The sequence below is a fragment of the Enhydra lutris genome, unplaced genomic scaffold (genome assembly GCF_002288905.1).
Source record: "Enhydra lutris kenyoni isolate GAN:26980312 unplaced genomic scaffold, ASM228890v2 scaffoldscaffold8, whole genome shotgun sequence".
Classification (NCBI taxonomy): domain Eukaryota; kingdom Metazoa; phylum Chordata; class Mammalia; order Carnivora; family Mustelidae; genus Enhydra; species Enhydra lutris.
This window is the reverse complement of record NW_019154092.1, coordinates 26,943,022-26,961,133: the sequence shown is the minus strand read 5'-3', so window position 1 is coordinate 26,961,133 and position 18,112 is coordinate 26,943,022. Positions and strand designations below refer to the sequence as shown.

At 39.7% G+C, this 18,112-nt stretch overlaps 1 protein-coding gene and 1 pseudogene across 2 annotated transcripts in view; one reads left to right on the top strand and one right to left on the bottom strand.

Moving 5' to 3' along the window:
• The window catches only part of LOC111142662, a 13,384-nt pseudogene extending 4,957 nt beyond the window's left edge, over positions 1–8,427 (bottom strand).
• Positions 1–18,112, top strand: part of LOC111142588 (GRB2 associated regulator of MAPK1 subtype 1) — a 196,875-nt gene that overhangs the window by 52,363 nt on the left and 126,400 nt on the right. The window lies entirely within an intron of this gene.

Below are 18,112 nucleotides of genomic sequence, written 5' to 3'. Positions count from 1 at the left end.
ATTAACCCTCAGTTTGTTTTGTGAGATTAAGAGTCACTTATGGTTTGCTTAGACCTATCTTAGATAAAAGGAGGCATGTACTGAGGAGAAGAAGCTGTACAGAGACTGCTGTGGAGAATCTTTGGTAGTTCTGTTTGTGTCACATGTGAGGGGAGGATGACATGCTGAAGAGGTAGTCTTAGTGAACTTGGGAAAGTCTTAGACTTGAGACTATCCTAGGAATTAAGGAGACGTTTTAAGGAAGTAAAGAAAAGTGGGCTCTTACAAAGACGAGAGAGGAGGCAGTGTTAGACTCTGAAATTTCTAGTTTGCACATTGTGGGGGAAGGGCATTCTAGGCAACAAGATAAGTGTGAGGAAAAAACCATGGAGACCCAAGATAGATAGCACATGGGCCCTTCTGTGACCCTTATATACCTCAGACTTTCCCAGTGTAATTGCTGTGGAAGCTCAGGAAGGGTTTCATACTATATCTCATGGAGTTTGGGTTTTTTTCTCTGAGCGGTGGAGAACCCTGAAGGTTTCCAAGCAGAGTAATAGTGATAGTAGATTTGCTTTTGGAAGACTGATGGCAGCAGAATGGAAGCTAGATGAGAGGGCTCAGAATCTTGACAGAGACTCTCACAGTATTCCTACTGAAGGCTGTGGGAGCATATGTGAAGCCAAGAGCAGAAGGGTTGTAGTAGATAGAGAAGGGGATAGAGCTGAAAGAGACTCAGTTCCAGTAATGACAACAATAGCATTAGCTGAGATTTACTGAGTATACCAGATGTCTGCTTTAAGTTCTTGATAGTTACTAACTCATTTAATCCTCACAACAGCCCTGTGAAGTAGGCACTAGTACTGTTGTTATCTGCATTTTACAGATGAGAGAACTGAAGCACAGAGATACTAAATAACTTGGCGAGTTACACAGCCAGTATGTGGCAGTTTGGGAGTGTGAGCTATGGCTGTCTGTGTCTAGAGCCCACACTTGGAGTTACTGCATTCTGTCACATTCTGTTACACATCAGTAAGATGTGGTGAGGAGTTAGATGTAGGTGACTAGAGGAGGAGAGTCGTTGATGTGGATGCTTGATTGACAAAGAGGGTACAGATGCCACTTACAGAGATAGGAGGAGCAGGGAGAGGCATTAGGAGGAATTATAATTTGGGGATCATATCAAGTTTCGAGGTTCTTTTGGGACATTCAGCTGATGATGTCCAGAATGCAACAGGATATACCCCTGACCCTTGAACGGTGTGGAGCTTCAGGGTACCAATCCCCTGTGCAGTCAGAACACCTCATATAGCATTTGACTCCTCAAAAACTTAACTACGAATAGTCCACTATTGACTGGAAGCCTTACCAATAACATAAATAGTTGACTGACACATATTTTATATGTTAAATGTATTATTTTCTGTATTTTTATAATAAAGTAACCTAAAGAAAAGCAAATGTAACTAAGAAAATCTAAGGAAAATACATTTGCACCAGTCTAAGGAATCCCTATACATGTGGACCTGTACTGTTCAAACCCATGTTGTCCAAGGGTCAGCATCTGGACCGGGAGTTCAGGATGGGTCTGTGCTTGGTGGTGATGTGTAACTCTAAGTACAGTTGGTATCAGGACAGACTAGTCCTACTGGCCCTGTCTCGGAAGGACTGGGTAGAACTTTATGCCCTTCCTCTGCGTGGGTACGTGCAGCACAAATGCTAGGGAAGGAACTCTTGGCGTCGGCATGAGTGGGAAGAGTCTAAGGAACCCGAGGGCTGCCAGATTTTCTGTAATGAAGACAGCTCCACACCACATAACATGCATGTTTATGAAACCAGGGTGATTAAAAACTAGCAGCTCTTTTGCATCCAGCTCTGGATTCCATCTTTACAATTAAAGGAGAAATGTTCTTTACAAGCTTTTTTCCAAGAGTGTGTGGCTTCCTGGTGGTCCTTCGAACAGATGAGCAAGTTCATGGGTTTAATCCCAGCCAGGCTGATGGGATCAAGAATATGGAATCCAAAGAGCAGAGGAATCAGTGGGAGCCAGTGCCCACGGGGAGTAGGACGCATCATTCTGGGAGGTAGAGATGCCCAGGGGTTTTAACGGAAGTACGTGTTTCCTCTCATGTCAGTGGCAGGCACTTCCTTTAAAAAACAAAAACAAAAAACAAAAAACCCTCCCTGTTTTCTTTCCTCCTCTAATCTAAGGTTTAAAAATACAACCAAAGGAACATAGCAAAGAAATTTTGAGAACTAAGCATCATATATAGAGTAATAATTTTGAGACAATTTAAAGCATTGACAGTTATATTCACTTAACTTTAAAAAGCCTAGTGAAATTGTTGGAAATTACTTAAAATTCTGTTCTTAAGTATAGACTAATAGGTTTTTGCTACATTGATTTTTCAATGATATTTATCTGATTGTAAGATTCTACTTACCATGAGTCTGAGTGAACTAAATTCCTTCAGCCTCCCGGAGCTGTTACAAATAAAGCAGAATCACACTCTTCTTGGTCAAGGTAACGACTGTTTTCATACCCTAATATCTCAAAGTGTAAGTTGATTTTGATTGCTTTTAGCTATAAAAATCTCTTTGGAATTTTTTAAAAAAAGATTTTATTTATTATTTGAGAGAGAGAGAGCACAAGCAGGGGGAATGGTAGAGGGAGAAGCAGACTCCTGCTGAGCAGGGAGCCTGGGCGGGGGTTGATCTCAGGACCCTGGGATCATGACCCTAGCTGAAGGCAGGTGCTTAATTGACTGAGCCACCCAGGCACCTCTACCCATGATACTCTTGACTTAAGTTCTGTATCTGCTTTCTACTGGAATAACTGGCTTCTTTTCTGTTTTACCTTCTGTGGTAGACCGGATTCTAAGATGGCCCCTTGATCTCCATGCCCTGGTGTTATACCAGATTATGTCGTGGTATATGGCACAGAGCATTTTGCAGACATAATTAAGTCCCCAATCAGTTAACTTTAAGATAGATTACCCTTGGAGAACACAACCCAATCAGACAAGCCTTTCAAAACTGAGTTTCTCTGGCCAGTTACAGAGGTGAGGTCAAACATGCTCAAAGCAGGAGAGGGATTCAAGGTGAACCAGGTTCTCCATTGCTCAGAAAAGGAGGGGCTCACCAGGTAAGGAGGACTTGTGTGTGCTCTTTAGGAATTGAGGTCAGTCTGTAGTCAATAGCCAGCAAGGAAATGACTTCAGCTTTACAACTGCAACTGAATTCTACCAACACATGAGTGAGCTTAAATGGGCACCCTGAGCTCCAGATGAGAACCTGGACAACCAGCAGCTTGATTTCAGCCTGAACAGAGAACCTGGCCATGTGTGCCAGATTTCTGTGCTATATTTAAGCTGCTAAGTTTGTGGTAATTTGTTACGTAGCAAGAGAAAACTAATATACTGTCCTTTGCTCCGTTTCTCTCTACGAATGCTGATCATTGGTCTTCAGAGTTGCGGTGTTAGTATCTCTCAGGCTTGTGGTATATGTTTTCCATTCATTGCCTTAGCCGCTATTGCATTGAACTAAGGGGGTTCCAGTCTCTTTTCTCCTCTTCTCTTCTAAAACCTTGAGCCCAAAGGCACTTGAGTGGCTCAGTCAGTTAAGCATCTGACTCTTGGTTTCAGCTCAGGTCAGGGATCGAGCCCGTACATGGGACTTCACACTCAGTGGGGGGTTCTAGTCCTCTCTTTTTCCCTCTGCCCCCTCCACCCCTGCTCATGTGAGTGCACTCTCTCTCTCTCTAAGTAAATGTAAAAAAATTTTTTTCAAGATCTTTATTTATTTGAAGGAGAGAGTGAGCAAGAAATAGAGAGGACATAAGCAGGGGGAGCAGGAGGCAGAGGCAGAGGGAGAAGCAGGCTCCCCACTAGGCAGGGAACCCAATGCGGGGCTCGATCCTGGGACCCTGGGATCATGACCTGAGCCGAAGGCAGACACTTAACTGACTGAGCCACCCAGGCACCCCAATAAATTTTATCTTAAATAAAATAAAATAAAACCCTGAGCTCAATCTTACTGGTTCTGTCTTAGTGTGGTTTTTGGTATAGGTTTCATCCTGTGGGGTTAGATAGGGAAGGTCTTAATTTCTCCAGTATCCAACAGTTGATACTGTTAAAGTGTCATCCTTAAGAATTTGGTTCCTTTTCACTGTTGTGATTTAATTCTTGGTGATGTTGTATCATACTGCAGCTGTTTCTCACATTATCCACTGGACTGGGTCTGCTGTTCCCATTTCATGGATAGAGAACAAGCGGAAGAGCAGTACGTGGCTATCGCATCAGCAAGGTGGGATGGGGACCGAGAACAGGAAGAGATGTGTGGGATGTGCTGGTGGGTGTTCAGAGTACCCAGCAACAAGGAACAGTTGAGTGATCGTGGACGTTGAAGTCCCACTAGGGAAATCTGTAAGCATGCCAAGAAGAAAGTATCTTAATGTGACTGTCTCACTTCAGGGGAAAAGAAGGCCTTCTGTGTGCGTAATTGTTCTATTTTCGTTTCCTTGGATTTATTTGGACCCTCTATCTAGTATTTCTCTTGGATCCAGAAAAAAACATACTGAAATGGAAGGAGATCGTCTCTCTTCCTACTAAGTAATGAAATAACATCCTGGACACTGGATGGTCTACTGAGTAATTTGTAAAGTGATAGATTTCTTGATTTCTTAGATCTGGAGGGGAGAAGGGGATGGTGTAGAAAGCTTTTTGTCTTGGTTTTTAATGTATCCATGTTATTCAGGTAAACTTCTTTAATTAGGTTTGCCCTTGTCTGGAAAAAATCTAATATTTTTATAGATGCTTAAATAGATTGTAATTTTCAGTATATCTGGGCAAGCTTAGAATACTTTGAAACATTTGGTTACGTTCATATAGTGATTCACTATCAGACCTTGGATGGGGACAACCCCCCCACCCCCGGACATTTATCGAGTCAGGCTGTGCTATCCTTTGTCAATGTCTGTGAAAATTTTTCAAATGTCATTTAAATTTCACCTAATTTAAATTTTGCAAATATAGAGCTTTTATCTGTAATTGCCAATGTAATTTTAGTCCACTAAAATAGACTTTTTGTTTGTTTTGTTTTGTTTTGTTCAAGATTTTATTTATTTATTTGACACAGAGAGAGACAGTGGGAGAGGAAACACAAGCAGGGGGTACTGGGAGAAGGAGAAGCAGGCTTCGTACTGAGCAGGGAACCCAATACGGGCTGGATCCCAGAACCCTGGAATCATGACCTGAGCCAGAGGCAGACGCTTAATGACGGAGCCACTCAGGCGCCCCTAAAACAGAATTTTTTATTTTAAAAAGCGTATGTATACATAATACACTTGAGAACTCTTGAAACTGTACCTTGCCTCTGCTCAAGCCAGTTAATATTTCCATGTCTCAGATTATGCATTTACGAGATGTTGTATACAGAGGATTCAATGTCAAGGTGGTTTTCTTTGTTACATTTTGCCTTGGAAAATTGTATTAATAATTTATCTGTAAGCAGGAGAGTTGGTTAGGAGTTGTAAGTAACCACAGTACCAATTTAATTAATGATGTCTTCCAGTCTGTGAACTACTGGTGTTTTGGGTTTGGGTTTTTTTTCGATTTTTGGAAAGAACAGGTAGTTTTTTATTTTGTTTTCCAGTTCTGTTTTGAGAAGTTGAACCTTACTTATCACACATGCTTTGCATTTCCTTTAGGCCTACTATATCTCTATAGACCTGTCTATAAAATTTGGTGATCTGATTTTTCTTAAGTCTTTTGTTTATTTCTAGTATTTTAGTATACGATGTTTTTTCATATTGAAGTTCTTTGTTGTATGTATTTTAAAGTTATAGAGGCAAAGTGTTGTCTGGCTTTTTGCCTTTAGGGCAACCTACTTGGAAAAATTAAAAACTCAGGTGTTATTTGGTGTTTGCATTCATCTTACTAACCCTCTTTCATGTGTACAGAGAATATTAAAATTCAGTTTTTTTATGTGTTGGTACTAGAAACACAAGATTTTCAGCAGTGGTATACGTGTGAGTCTTTGTTTCTTTTTTTTCAAAATTTGGTTTTGTTTTTAAGGTTATGCAGAATTTTTAGAAATCTGCTTAATAGAAGAAAATTCTAAAAATTATCAAATACATAATTTAAATATTTTTCTTAAGAATATATCTTCTGGACTTCGATGGCAGTGAATCATTTGTAAATTTGATTCTTTAGTATTTTATGTTTTGTTTGTCACATAATAAAGTTCAAGGGGATCTAGATCAAAGTTGAAACTAAAAATGACAATGAAAATCCCTTAGGTTGACCTCTGGCTCAGTTTATCCTCTTGAAATAAAATTGTTGGCTTTAACATAACTTTATACCTGGTGAATATTTTCCTTTTATTTTACTGAAGTAGAAATGAAACGTAAAGTGCAAATCATTGCACATTGTAGAGTATTTTCTCATTGGACACAAAAAACTCTATTATGTACCTGATTCAGTCTAAGGGAAGAGGACACTTACTGAAGAAGAAAATAAAGCCAAAGTCCTGTTCCTCTTGAGCCTTTTATCTACAAGGTACTATCCTGAGTTCCTTATATTTATTCTCATTCAGTCATTACAACTTACTTGCAGTATTATTACTATAATTGTAAGTATGAGAAATCCTCGACCAAAGAAATTAATTTGCTCATGGTTATACAGTTAAGAAGTATTAGAACCGCGATTACCTAACTCTGGCTCCAGACTGTGGGTTATTTTTGACATCTCACACTGCCTCCCACCAAACTTACGGAGTCATTATATAGTCATTTGAATAAGTGGAAACAGAGAGCATGGGGGCAGAGGGTAGGGAGAGTCTAGAAACGTGCCTGGTGATCCGACCTTTGCCCCTCTCCAGTAGCGTGATGTCTGGGAAGAGTCTGAAACAAGGCCTGCCCGCTTCTGTGGTTCTCTCAGTCACTCCGGGTCTCTGAGGGCTTATGTGTGTGCCCGTCTCACAAACAGTGTGATAAGAACATACTTCACACCGACCGAATGCATCGTCTTACGGGCACTGCCCAACTCTGGAGGACACACTGGAAGTGTCTTACTGAGAGAGGAATGTCTGTCACTGCCCTTTATGGATTGCCAAACAGTAGTTTTCCTGTGTCAGCTTTCCGATAATAAATCTGAGTCCCCTTCCTCATCTGCCAGAAATGTGATTCCGTGGTATTTGTCGGGTACCATGCTAGATTTCGTATATTTTAAATGTTTGTGGAAATACTGATACTACTGTCGCTCACCTGTTTTTCCAAAAAGCACTTGGCATAGAATTCTTATCTTTTAAATATTAGGTTCAGTTCACTATTTCAGAGCATAACATTTCAGATTTGACTTAAGTAGGCATACTTCTGTTCCGTACAGCAGGGATCTGTTATTCCTGGTCAGTCTGTTGACAAAGGAGGCTTTTGTCCAAGGGTTCCTTTGAAAAGAGGTAATAATATATCCCCAATCTCTCTTTCATTTTAAGCATCTTTCTCTTTTGTTTCATGCATTCTTTCTTGCTTAGATTTCACTGTGAAGGTCTTTGACGACATTACCACTTAGTACTTTGTCTAAAGTAATCTCAAGTTCCTTTTCTTCCTGTTGCGATTTCACAGTAAACCATAGAACGTAAAAATACAATTCTTTCACATGCTTAGAACCCAAGACTAGAGTCTTGGGGCCTTTGAGTAGAATATTCATCTCGACAAGGGATCTTAGGCAATGTGGATTTCTGGATGTTTGTTTGTTTAGGGTAGAAAGAGATCAATAGGAGATACTGAAAAAAATAGCCTTTTCTAAATACTGTTGCCTCAAAGTGTTTAAATGTTAACTAAGGTCTGAGTGCTTGATGTGTATTTAGACGGCTTTGATGTGAATGCTCATCGATTTCTACCTAAGATTGTTCATGCATCAAGCATTTATTACACACCTGGTCTATACCCAGCAGTCCACTGACATGAATGCAAACATGATCTAGTTGGGGAGACAGGAAGGTTCCTAGACGTTCCATGCATAGCACTCAGGTGAAGATAGGTGCTGTGGGGATTTATTTATTTATTTTTTAAAAGCAAGCTCTGGTCAGTTTTATTAAAGAAAAATTTTGTGTGTTTACTTCTCACTGGCATGCTTCTAATGATAACAGAATTACGTGGATCAATGATAGCCAGTGCGCATGCTCTGTAGTATTTCCCACATGCTATGCCCAATTCAGTATTACTGCCACTGCAGTGATGGCCATCAGTTTGGCCAACATGGTGTAGTATTCTATTTCAGACCTCCTAAAGGCCGTGTGGTTGTTGGCAAGGATGACCGGTTTCACTTTGCCATGTCTGATCATTTTCAGAGTCTGCTTGTATCCCAGCACCTATTTTCCTCTTTTTGTAAGAGTTTGCTTAGAGTTGACCCACTCCAGTGACTTTTTTGTCTTCCTTGTGGCCACCATCTTCCTGCCTTAGGTTCAGGACGGCACCAACCAAGAGCAGCCTCCGAGATGGCTGGGAGCAAGGAAAGACCCGCTATGGGGATTTAAGGACTTCCTTACCATTTGTTTTATCTCTCTAAACTTTTGATACTTTTAGTCAGTAAAGGACGTGGAAACCAGTTTTAGATTAGTCAACCTGCTATGACAGCACATACTTGTTTTAACTTAATCAGACTATTTTCCAAAAATAAAAATATCCTGGAGGCTTCAAAGGAAAGAAAACATCCCTGATTGAGTTGGCATATGATTATGGATTCTGCTTCAAAGAATTAAGTTGCTTTCTTTTACATTCATACAGATTTTCAGAATACAGGCAGCCATGAAGCGTGGATACTGGAATTTCTGTGCCGTAGCCAAAGTGAGATGCGAAGGGAACGGTTGAGAGTTGGTTCCTGGATCTTTATTCCTTTTTTTTTTTTTTTTTTTTAAAGATTTTATTTATTTATTTGACAGAGATTACAATTAGGCAGAGAGGCAGGCAGAGAGAGAGGAGGGGAAGCAGGCTCCCCGCTGAGCAGAGAGCCTGATGCGGGGCTCGATCCCAGAACCCTGGGATCATGACCTGAGCCCAAGGCAGAGACTTTAACCCACTGAGCCACCCAGGTGCCCCTGCATCTTTATTCTTAATACGGGTCAAATGGATGCATAACTGGTAAGCTTGTGGAATGACTTCCTTTCTATGGTACCCTGCACGTGTCATCACTGAGGTACTTAATGCTGACATTAGTTCTCCTGTTGATCGTAAATTCTAGGAAAGTTGTTTCATCTGTGCTCCTCATAACATTTTCTGACCATTAATCTAAAAACATCATTTTCTCTCTGCATTGGGGATACTTGATATCACCCCATCAAATCCATGAGCGTGATTTGGTTTCATAAATAATTTGGAGCCAAAGTTCATCATAGGCATTAATTTAATCATCCAGATGGGAGCTAACATATAACTCCTATCTGTAATTAGATACAAATGAAGAGTTCTGTTAAATGCGTGATAATGTTTTTAGTGACTTTTGAGTAATATTCTGGTCTTTATGAAGTAAACTTGGGTTGGTAATAGAACCTCTACAATCACAGACTAGTTGGGAAGCTTGAGAGAAATTCTCAGAAGCATAATATTGAGGAATGCTATTCCCCTCAGTTCTGTGGCATTATTTTGAAGTTAAAAAAAAAAAAAAGGCTATCAGACATTGCTAAAAAAAAGCTATCAGACATTGCTTAGATTTTAAAACCAGGAGCCAGGCTTAGACAGTACTTCCTTATATAGGCATCTTTAGTACTACTGTTTGTTTGTTTGTTTGTTTTAAATCAAAAATTCTTTTCCTTTTTGAACCTAGTTCATATATTTTGATTGAATATGGCCGGTACCACAATTCTTACTTTATTCTAATATTCCTGTATCATGTTAGCCTTGAGTTTGGCTGAAGTCATGGAGACCCAAAGACAAGACCACAGGTTGGCATGTTGCCCAAGGTGGCAGAGACCAGGTTTCTTTTCAGTTGTTGCTATGTCATGGACTCAATTCCGGTCCTGAGTTCCTCTCCAAGTCCAAGATGGTCGCTGCCCTTCCAGTTCCAGTAATTACATCCACACTCCGTCTATCAGGAAGAATAAAGATGGAAAAGAAGGGCACATCCTCTCCCAACCATCCATCTTGGTTGCCACTTATGTTGAGTGTTGTGCTGGAGATTCTAGCTGGGGGCATTAAGGCAAGAAAAACAGACAAAAAAATTTGGCATCCAGACTGGAGAGGAAGAAGTAAAACTGTTTCTATTTGTAGATGACATAAACTTGTATGAGAAAACCCTAAGGAATCTACAAAAAAGCAAGCCAAAACTGTTAAAATGACGAATAGATTCAGTACCATTTCAGGTTATGAAAGCTCAATATACAGAAATCAGATGTGCTTTTCTGCACTAGCAATAAGCACTCCAAAAAGTAAAATTTAAAAACGGTTCTATTGGTAATACCGTCAAAAGGAATAAAATGCTTAGAAATAGATTTAACAAAAGAAGTGTAAGCCATACACACTGAAAACTACAAAACTTCATTGAAATAAAGATCTAACTAAATGCAAAGACATTCCATGTTCATGGATCAGAAGAGTTAATATTGTTAAAATATCCGTCCTCCCCAGATTGATATATAGGTTGAACATAGTCACTGTCGATATCCTAGCTTGTTTTTGGGGGTGGGGGCAGAAATTGACAAGCTGATCCATAAAGCTCATATGGAAATTTAAGAGACCCAGGACAACCACAACAGTCTTGAAGAAGAAAGTTGGAAGGCTCACATTCCAATTTCAGAACTTACTGCAAAGCTACAGGAATTCAGACATTGTGGTACTAGCATAAGGAGAGAAATGTCCATACATTTAAGGTGAAATAAACCCTTACACTTACTATGAATGGATTTTCGAAAAAGAGGTGAGATAGTTCAGCTGGTGCTCACACAGCTGGATATCCACATTCAAAGGAATGAAGCTGGACCCCTACTCACAGCATCCACAAAAATTAACTCAAAATGGTCACAATACTAAATGTAAGAAATAAAAACTCTAAAATGTAGACATAAATCCTTGTGATGCTAGGTTAGGCAATAGTTTTTTACATATGACACCAAAAACACAAATGGCAAAAAATAAATTTGACTTCAAAACTAAAAATTTTGTGATTCAAAGGACACTATGAAGAAAGTGAAAGGACAGTCCCTGTAATGAGAGAAAATGTTTGAAAATCATATATCTGATCAGGAACTTGTATTCAGTATATACAGAAAACTCCTGCAACTCATCAATAAAGACAAATAACCAGAGTTACGCAAAGGATCCGAATAAACATTTCTTCCAAAAAGATGTAGGAATGGCCAATAAGCACATGAAAAGAGACTCAGCATCAATTAGCATTTCATAAGTACAAATCAAAACTGAAGTGAGGCATACTTCTAGCCCATTAAGATAACTGTAATTAAAAAGATGGATAATAAGTGTTGGAGACGAGGTGGAAAATTGGAACCCTCATTCATTCCTGGTGGGAATGTAAAACGGTGCAGCCAATTTGGAAACCGTCTGGGAGTTCTCAGAAAGTTAAACCATGTGACCTAGCAGTTCCACCCCTAGGTATATTTCCAAGAGAAATGAAAACAAATGTCCACAGAAGAACTTGTACAGCAGCATGGTATGACTACCAAACCTGTAAATAGCCCAAATGTCCATCCTCTGCTGTATGGGTAAATAAAACATGGTGTATGCATACACTCAAACATTATTTGGCCAAAAAGGAATTAAGTGCTAATCTACACTACAACGTAGATGAACCTTGAAAACATTATGCTAAGAAGCTGGACACAAAAGGTCACATATTTCATAATTCCATTTATATGAAATGTCCAGAATGGGTAAGTTTATAGATTCAGGGAGTAGATTAGTGGTTGCCTTAGACTGGGGTGAGAAGTAGGGTGAGGACTGTTAATGGGTATGAGGTCTCTTTGGGATGATGGGAATGTTCTATAATTAGAACATTTGTGGATTTGCACAACTCTGTGACTATACTAACACTGTGGAAGTGTAAATATCAATCAGTGAATTTTCTGGTATATGAAAGATGTTTTAAAAAAGTAAGTCTTGGAAGTGGCACATAATGATTTCTACTATATCCTTTTGGCTCTACTTGGGGGTAGGATCAGTGAAGGTGGAAATAGTATTCTATATTCTGGGCAACCATGTGCTCAACTAACCTAAAGGGGACTATGACTTGAGGACAAGGAGTGAGTGAGATACGGCTGGACATCTAGTAATTTCTACCATCTTCTAGTTGAAGGTGAACCATCACAAAACTGCTGCAAGTTATTGTTGTTAAGTCAACAGTCATTTTTGATGAAGAGCTTCCTAGTAGCTTGAAATAATATCCTCATTTTTTAAAAAGCTTTAAATACAGAGAGGTTTGAGAAAATAGAATTGCCCTTACGCTTTATTGCAATGTTGAAGACCAAAAAAAAAAAAAAAAAAAAAGTGGAACAAAACATCTGCTAGCCCAATATGTCCCATTTGTTTGTGTGGACTCAGCAGTGAAAAGTGACCATGTCAGGTAATCATCAGTGATGCCTTTATTGATACCAGCTGGGTGTAGGATCCTGGTCTGGTGAGAAGATAAGAAAAGTCCCTGGTACCCAAGAATGTCACAGTCTAATTAAAGAAATACAATGTATATGCATAAAATGTTAAATAACACAGGATAGTTTATAGTTAACTACAAAATGCAAAAAAGCAGACAATAAATGCTATGCAAGTTTAATTAGCCTGAGAAAAATCCTATAACCTGACGTATCTGAGGACAGTAAGCGTAAGGATACTTTTGGAGAGCTTACTGTGTGGCCGATGCTTTGTAAGCATCTGGTAAGTTTGATCTTGTCCCCTTCTCACACTAAGTGCAAGAATAGAGTCTCCCGGTGGGTGGTGTCTCTCCAGGGCCCGTGCACTTAGATGCCTCAGTTGTGCTCTGAACCCAGGCTGCACAATAGGACGGGCGAGGAGATTACAGGACACTGCTGGTTTCTAGATTGCACTCTCAGAGATTCTGATTTCAGTGGTCTGGTGTGTGCTCTTAACCTCTCTGCCACTGGAGGTTTTTTTAACAAGTCCCCAGAGGTTGGCAGTGACTGTTCAGCCGGGTGGGAACCACTGTGTTCCTCTGTGTGTAGGTTCCTCCCCTAATCCCTGAGGGATGATCAGCCCCTTGAAGAAGGTAAGGCAGGACTGGAGACAGCAATTACGGTCTCCTTTCAGAAGTGGTTAGAACTGGACAGCGGCTAAGCTCAAGTAATGCCGTCTTCTGCTGTTCCCATCCCCATCCATGCACGGAGGCTTTTCTCTGTCCCACCAGATACGTCTTAGCAGTCACAAGATGCCGTTGCCTAGAAATGGACTGTCCTGTGAAGTGGATGGAGGTACAGATGCAGGGGTGCTTGTCTCTGGAGGGTCCTGCTAGTGTATGATAGCCAGAGCAGGGAACATGATAGGGGACTCTTAGGTTGTTAAAGTTACTCGTTGTGTCTGCCCAGAAGTAGAACATTCATTTTCCTTTGCATTCATGGTGTCTGTGCCAGAAGCTTTATTTTCGTTTGCTCCTTACTATGCTTTTTGAGAAGCTCTTATTAAGCGGTTTAAGATGCCTTTATTTGATTGATAACCTGTTTCTGATCCTTCCTTTCCGGCCCTTCCCTTTCTTCTAACACTTCAACCGTTAGACTAAAAGCAGTTTCTTCTCTTCTTCCTAGAGCTTTCTTTTCCATTGGCAAAATTTTGTTTCGTTTCATTTTTTCAGTTTCCGTTGATTGTAAAATTAGGACCTGTGCTTTTGTGGTTTCCTATAACCACATCCTCCCTGACCACTTTATAGTTTCTCTATCGTAATTAGTTAATTAGTCCTTCTAGGATTTTCCTCCCCTTCTGCTACTTCCTTTTTAGAACACCTTACTGCTTTTTCACTGCAGACAGCATTTTAATTTCATGGTTTCATGATTGTTCTTTAACAGTCTTAGAGCACTTTGCTATGACATCATTTCTTGCCCTCCTTTACCTCCCCACTCCCCATATCCTTTCTTTCTTTACCATGTCATTTGGATTGTAGTTCTTTGGGATACAGAACTACTGTGGTAGTGCCATGTTGTCTTCTCACAGTAAATATTGTTTATTTGGAAGACAATAAAGTAACCAGGACCTTATACACTGACTACTGAGGATGGGAACTAAGTATCATTTAACTGTATCCCTCAGGTCATGGGATAAAATGTAACTAAAAGATGCGGAAAAGAATTTTTAGTGGAAGCCACCTTGGCAAATTCAAGCTTGTATTTATGAAGAGTACTTTAAAGGAATAGCCTCTGTAACAAGATCTTCACGATCACTACAGTCAGGAGGCTTTGCTGGTTTGGAGATCATGTATATAGATGTCTTAGTTAACGGAGTCTAACTACCGAAACAAAAAAGGAAAACTACAACACTTCAGTGACGTAGTATCACATCAAAGCGTAGCTCTCCCGTCCCAGCTCAGTGGGTCAGGAGGGCACTAGCAGGCCGTTGGTGCCGCTGTGTATTGATTAAGGGACCCAGACTGCTGGCAGCTGTGCTCTCTTCAGCTTGTCCCAAGGTCTTCCTGGGAATCAATATTCAGCCCTTTCCTGAGAAAAGAGCAGAGAGGATGGTTTGTGGGCATTTTTCATGGTTAAGGACAGGAAGTGGGAAATGGCATTTCTGCTCACTGAAGGTATTTTTTTAAAAAAATGGAGGGGACCTAGGGGAGGGATTGGAAGAAGGTGGTCAAAAGGTACAAACTTAGAGTTAGAAGATAAGTTAAGTACTAGGGATGTAGTGTATGACATGATGACTAACTATGGGTAACACTTGCTTTGTGAGGCACAAGGAAGTTGTTGAGACGTTAGATCCTAAGAGTTCTCATCACAAGAAGAAATCTTTTTTCTTTTTATTATATCTGATGGAGGTTAACTAAGCCTAGTGTGTAGTCATTTCACACTACCTGTAAATCAAACCATCATGCTGGACACCTTGAACTTACATAGTGATATGTGTCAATTATTTTTCAATAAAACTGTAAAAAAAAATTTAAGTTGTTAGAGAATGCAGTGGTTTGAGTATGTAACTGACTCAGTAGGGTTCCTATCTACACAAAAAGGATTGTAAGATCAAGTAAACACATAATTAAAATTAAACAACTCTATTAATAGGGAGGAGGTAAAATACAATGTTGTCACTTGACCAGCTCTCCTTTTAACATTGCTAGAATAAAACAATGCACAACTCTTAAATTAGATTTATAATAAGTAGTAACAGAGACCGTAAAACCTATTCATTTACTCATTGTTGATAGATTTAGTTACAGCATAAGGAGCAGTTTATATCCATAACAGATAAAAACAATGCCAGGGTTAGTAAATCTGATTCTCATTACACATGTATTAAGAAATCAGATTATTTCAATGGGGCCTCATTAACCAGTCAACAAATCCGTGAGGATCCACCACAGACATGGTTCTCCTAACGGGCTGAGAAGAAACCAAACTAAATGGGGATAAAGGCATACTTTAAAAAGAAAGATAACCAGGAATGTGAGTTTATATATTTGCTATGCAAATCGATAAACCAGATATTCTGGAAGTTGAAAGGATTAAGAGTGCATGTCCTCCGTAGAGATACAGCCCAAATTGTTGACCGAACCTGTTACTCTGGTGTGAAGTGCCTATGGGAAGAACAGAGAGACACAAAAGTAGAAAATCATAAACACTTTAATGTACTAATTGCCAAAATCACAACACAGCTTAGAGAATTGTGTAAAAATCATGCATTTGTTCTTTATGACATGAGGATAGCCCAAAAAAAAAGAAGAAAAAAGAAAAGAAAAGAAAAAAGCAAACCAATGTGGGCATGTGTCTGTGTTGTCTGGGACTCAGCCCAATCTTAATAGAAAACTCACCAGCGGTAAGCTAGGAGTTCTAATATCAAAGCCTTATAAATTGTCATCCAAGTACATCACACTTCATATTTAAAAACAAAAAAGCATTTAATAGAGATTTGGATTCTACTGTCACAGACATACAACTATTTGAACTAATTGAGACACATCCTAAGTAACCTATAGAAAGGCAGTATCGTTATGCACTATTTCAGTATATTCAAATGTAATAAATTTAATTACAGTTTCAAGCTAAAATAGTTACAAGCAGCATGAAAATATAAGATTCAGTGGGGGGAAATCATCTAAATAAATGCAAACATTATTATATTTGAATATTAAAAAGGCAAAACAGAATCGTGAGGTAGTGAGGCCAGGCAGCTCCCTTGTGTGGCTGTGGTTGCTGGTAAGACAAGGTAGTTTAGAGAGGATCTTTTTTTTTTCCCCCTAAGAGTTTATTTATTTGAGAGAGAAAGAGAGAGAGCACTCTTGAGAGAGTGAGCATGGTGGTGGGGGGGGCAGGCAGAGGGAGAAGCAGGCTCCCCACTCAGCAGAGAACCCGATGTGGGATTCCATCCCAGGACTCCAGGATCATGACCTGAACCCAAGGCAGACAGCAGATGCTTAACTCACGGAGATACTCAGGTGCCCCAGTTTGGAGAGGATCTTACCTAATAGCATTTTTAATCCTGAATTATCTTTCTTCCTTTACTCTTATGACCATGATTCTCAAAATTGACAAATGTGTAGACCAGTTTCAGAAGGTAAAAAAATGCCTGTAATTCCCACATTGTTAACTTAATCTTATTGTCATTTAAATATACACAAACATTAAAACAGCAGTCCAAGTTCCTCCTGCTTTGAGCTCTTAAAGAAATTTATATATTCAGCATAGGGTATTAGCAAAACTGCAAAATTACTGTAGTCTGAATGAAAAATATTGGGATTTGCATCAGGAAGATATTTGTGAAAGTGGCACTTTCAAGAATGAGTACGATGAGTAGTGAGTAAATAAGGATTGGGAGCTAAGGCTCAGGCAAAGGAACGAAAGTGAGGGGCCCGCGGGAGTGACACTGAGCCCTGTGTGTGGCACAGAAAGCAGGTCCTTTGGGCTCTCGTGTGTTGTGTGGGGGATATAGGTCTTATATTCTGTGGATAGATCATGAGGGCCTTGAGTATTGAGCCAAAGACGTAATGCCTCGTTGTGTATGAATGAGAACCTCTGAAGGCAGATGTGAGTAGAAAAATAAGATGAACCTTGTTGTATTCTTGGAAGTTTTATCTGCAGCAATATTTAAATGAGTTGACGGAGTGAAGAACGGAGGGTTGAAAACCCGGCCAAGAGGTCAGCTCCGTGAGAGCAGGGACTTGGTTCAGTACTATATTGCCAGGTTCTAGAACATAGCTGGTCCTCCATTTATGTGTGTTGGATGAATGTAGGATGCCTGAATGAATGGTAGGGGGACATCCAGGTAGAAAAGGTTAGAAGATAAAGTCTGGATGAAGAGTTCAGAATACAAATTGGTAGCTGAGAGCGTGGATACGCGAGTTGTCCATAACTAAGTGAGCCCTGAGGGGTGTGTAAAATGGTAAAGGAGAGAGAAACAATGAACAGATTGAGTAAGTAGAACCTTGATTAACTCCTACAGTTGTTACAGCTCCTGTGTAAAAGGGGAAAACCGTGAAGGTAACAAGGAGAGACCAGAAAGGAGCATCAGGAGATGACAGTGGCCCCGTAGCCAAACCGGCTGGATTTGTGCATGTCCAGCTTACAAATTTTCATTTTAAGTTTTGAATTTGATTTTGTTTAAAGCAGACTTCCTTTGAAGGATTCATGGGTTCTAGTTTTCCCAGGATTAAAAATGATTTTGACAAGTGTGTAAGACTTAATGTTGAGGGGATCAAGGCCAAACCAGGCAAGGAAAGTATATCCCAGAAGCATTCTGGATCTGGGGAAATTTCAGAGGGATATTAACATATTTTGGAATTTAACACCCATTTCTTTTAGACTTCTTGTTACTACATCTTTGAGCTAAATATATAAGTTTTAGCATGTTATATATATAGTAGTTAAGCAACAGGATAATATATCACAAAAATGTTTACTTTAGGGATTCATTTAATGTAGTGTCTCTATTAGTGGCCTACCTTAGGACATTTTAAGTGATTATATTAAACTTTAT